A 4,728-nucleotide genomic window follows, 5' to 3' on the forward strand; every position below is an offset into this window, starting at 1 on the left:
AATGATGTATGCTACCATTGTGGAAAGAAGGGCCATTACATTCGTGATTGTAGACACAGAAAAGCAAGTGAGGAATATGCCAATAAGACCAATAGCGCAAATATGGTGGAAAACTCTGGAATTGATAACATTGTTGCATTGGTATCAATGATGCATATTGGCATGATTACCGAACTGAATATGGCAGCGGTAATAAAATCCTCCGATTGGTGGCTCGACTCAGGGGCTACTATACATGTGTGCAATGACAAGGCACAATTCAAGACATATGAAGCATCAACGGACAATCAAGAAGTCTTAATGGGGAATCATAATTCCGCCAAAGTTCTAGGAAAAGGAACCGTTGAACTTCAATTTACTTCTGGGAAGAAATTGACGTTGCTTAATGTACTGCATGTTCCAGAAATTAGAAAGAATCTTGTGTCTGCAAATTTATTATGTAAGAACAGTATAAAGACTGTTCTAGAGTCCGACAAGTTAATAATGTCGAAAAATGGGATGTTTGTTGGGAAGGGATATTCTTGTGATGGGATGTTCAAACTAAGTATCAATAATAAAGTGAATTCTTCTGTTTATATTGTTGAATCTTCCTCTCATTTATGGCATTTACGTTTAGCACATATAAATTTTAGATCTTTAAAATACATGCGCACACTTGGTTTTATTACTTGCAATGATGATTATAATGATAAATGTGAAACATGTATTCAAGCGAAAATGACTAAGAAACCTTTTCCAACTACCGAAAGAAATACAAATTTATTAGACTTAATACATTCTGACATATGTGAATTTAATGGTGTTTTAACAAGAGGAGGAAAAAGATATTTTATCACATTTATAGATGATTGTTCTAAATTTACTTATGTTTATTTATTGTCTAATAAAGATGAAGCTTTTGAGTGCTTTAAGCGCTATAAGGCTGAAGTTGAAAACCAAAAGGGAAGGAAAATTAAATGTCTTCGTAGTGACAGAGGTGGTGAATATTTTTCACATGAATTTGATAATTTTTGTGAAGAGCATGGTGTTGTACATCAAAGAACTGCACCCTATACACCACAACAAAATGGTTTGGCAGAAAGAAAAAATAGAACACTCACTGAAATGATTAATTCTATGATGATTAATGCTAATACTCCAAAATATTTATGGGGTGAAGCATTGTTTACTGCATGCCATATACACAATAGAATTACATCTATGAAGACACATGTGTCACCATATGAAATTTGGAAAGGAAGAAAACCAAATTTGTCATATTTGAGAGTATGGGGTTGTGTAGCTTTTTATAAGGCACTCGATCCTAAAAGATCCAAGTTGGGTCCAAGAGGAATTAAAAGCATATTTGTAGGATATGCAGAAAATTCAAAGGCATATAGGTTGCTTAATTTAGACTCGAACATAATAGTTGAGTCTAGAGATGTCGAATTTATAGAAAATAAATTCTATAATGACTACTCAGTGTCTGGAAAAGAGAATGATCAAACACATTTCTCTAATCCGTCTACTAGTCAATCTCAAGGTGAGAAAAGAAAACAGTCTGAAACTGTTAATGAACCAAGGAAAAGCCAAAGGGTAAGAAAAGAAAAGACTCTAGGCTCTGATTTTATTTCATCTCAATCTATTGTATTTTTAGTCGAAGGAAATAGAACAAAGGTTCTTAAGAAAATACCCATATTGTTGAATGTTGAGGATGATCCTAAAAGTCTAAGCGAAGCATTGACTTCAAGAGATGCAGCCTTTTGGAAAGAGGCTATAGATGATGAATTTGAATCATTAATATCTAATCAGACATGAGTTTTAGTAGACTTGCCCCAAGGATCAAAAGCAATAGGTTGTAAGTGGGTATTTAGAAGAAAATACAATACAAACGGGTCTATTCAGACATTTAAAGCCAGGCTAGTTGCCAAAGGTTTTAAGCAGAAAAAAGGAGTAGACTATTTCAATACATATGCACCAGTAGCTAGGCTCACATCAATTAGAATATTGTTTGCATTGGCATCTTTATATAATTTGCATGTGCATCAAATGGATGTAAAAACAGCATTTTTAAATGGTGATTTAGATGAAGAAGTCTATATGGAACAACCAGAAGGGTTTGTTCTCCCTGGGAATGAAAAGAAGGTTTGTAAATTAGTAAAGTCATTATATGGATTGAAGCAAGCACCAAAACAATGGCATGAAAAGTTTGATTTTGTCATTTTATCATATGGATTTAGACATAACAATGCTGATAAATGCATATACTCTAAATTCACAAATGATTATGGTGTTGTTATATGTTTATATGTCGACGACTTGCTTATTTTTGGTACAAACATGAAAGGTGTATCTGAAACTAAAGAGTATCTAAATTCAAAATTCAAGATGAAGGATTTGAATGAAGTAGATACTATCTTGGGAATTAAAGTAAAGAAGCATAGTAGGGGTTACGCTTTGTGTCAGTCACATTATATAGAAAAATTGCTTCTTAAGTTTAAGCATCTACAAATAAAAGAAGCAAATACCCCTTATGACCATAATGAAACTTTGCTTAATGATTCTGGTAGGTCTGTTGCACAGCTTGAGTATGCTAGTGTAATCGGAAGTTTAATGTATGTCATGCATTGTACCAGACCAGATATCGCATTTGCAGTAAGCAAACTTTCTAGATACACTAGTCATCCAGGTACTGCTCATTGGAAAGCAATAAATAGATTTTTTGGTTATCTTAAAAGAACTATTAACCTGAGTTTAACTTACTCTGAGTTTCCAGCAGTACTTGAAGGATATTCAGATGCAAGTTGGATAACAAGTGCTAATGATAATAAGTCTACATCAGGGTGGATTTTTACAATTGCCGGAGGAGCAATTTCTTGGGCTTCGAAGAAGCAAACATGTATAGCACATTCAACTATGGAATCTGAATTTATAGCATTAGCAGCAGCAGGTAAAGAAGCGGAATGGATTAGAAATTTGTTATTGGAAATAGAGTTGTGGCCACAACCAATGCCATCCATTTCTTTATACTGTGATAGTGAGGCTACTTTGTCTAGAGCATACAATAAGGTATACAATGGAAAATCTAGACATATTAGCTTGAGACATGAATATGTCAAGCAATTAATAACTAATGGAGTTATTAATATTGTTTATGTTAAATCAAGTAATAACTTGGCGGATCCGTTAACGAAAGCACTTTCAAGAGCTTTGGTAGTTAGTACATCTAGTGGAATGGGGCTAAAACCTTTTACTGAAAATTAGCCACCAATAATGGTAACCCGACTTTGTCTAGAACATCACTAGTTTAAAAGTTTAATGGGTAAAACAAGTTATTGTTAAGTGGTTGTGAAAGCACTGAAAATTATTATATAGCTCATTCCAGGATGATCAGTGCAAGACTGCTACGTTTAGGAGGATGAGTTTTATCTCTTAATGAGGTTATTTGTAGTTATGTCTATAGTAGCAGGGACATGGGAAGGAACCTCACCTATATAAACATAAGAAGTGGTGCCGCTTCTACCAAGAGTTGGGTTTTCTCTTGTAAATGTTTATGAAACCAGGATGAAGCACAAGGCCATAATAGTGCTTAATTAGTTCAGAAATTTCTTTAAGGAAATAAGACATAATCATGTGTGTAGTGATTCCGGTTTTAACATAAGAATAGGTGGTTTAAACTTAGGTCACCATCGCATTCGTTATAACTTTGAATTACTTACACTAATTAAAGGTTTAATTCGAAAGACACCTTTATTGTATGCATGATTATATCGGTATGCTTGTGATTAATTATAAAGAGAGAAATGTTATTATATTATTTATCATATTATTGAAATTGGGAAGGATTGTTAGAGATTTCAATAATAAATATATAAATTATTATGATATATATTATATTATATCTATACATACATACATATATATATATATATAATGACTTGGTGCTGCATTGTGCAGCGTGTGTGTATTATGAAAGGATGTTGCAGTGTGCAGCAAATGTAAGGGTGCTGCAGTACGCAGAATGTAATTAGTTGAATGGTTACAACTTTTAGTTAAAAGATATGATGCTTACTCAAATTGTATGAGTAAAATTAAAAGATATAATTAGTAAATATTTATTTTCTGAAAATTCTAAATAGAGGACATGTCTTTTAGATCAACACTTTTAAGAAGAGTTGTATATCTTCAATTAAAATGAAAGGACTCGATGAATGGGTGCCTTAATGCCTATAAATACCTATTGTGGCATAATGTTTCATACACAATTCAGAGATTTATTTCTACATTCATTTCTACATTCATTTCTCTCTACTCTCTTCATCACATTCATACAATTTCTTTCTAGTTATTTCTAAGGGAATATAATTCGGTTTTGCTAATCGAATATTCCATACTTTGTTGTATCCTGGAAGTGATTTGCCAAGAACCCTTTAGCAAACTCATTCGAGTGGGGGCAAATAACACTTTAAGGAAATGATTCAAGTCGTACCTCAAAGTCATTATTCGGATTATTCTCCATAATTCTACATTTATCTAACAACATTAACTACAAAGTCTTTGTTGTGCTAGGATAGCACCAAACCAATTGGAACCAACTCAAGCTAACCCATAGGAAATATATCAAATGAAATGCAAGAACAAAATATAAAAGACACCAAGATTTTAACGAGGTTCCTCAACAGTCAGTGTAACTGGAGTATGTCCTCGGAGCAGTAGGAGCTCATCCAATAATCCACTATCAACCAAATG

This window comes from Malus sylvestris, chromosome 5, assembly GCF_916048215.2.
Source record: "Malus sylvestris chromosome 5, drMalSylv7.2, whole genome shotgun sequence".
Lineage (NCBI taxonomy): Eukaryota > Viridiplantae > Streptophyta > Magnoliopsida > Rosales > Rosaceae > Malus > Malus sylvestris.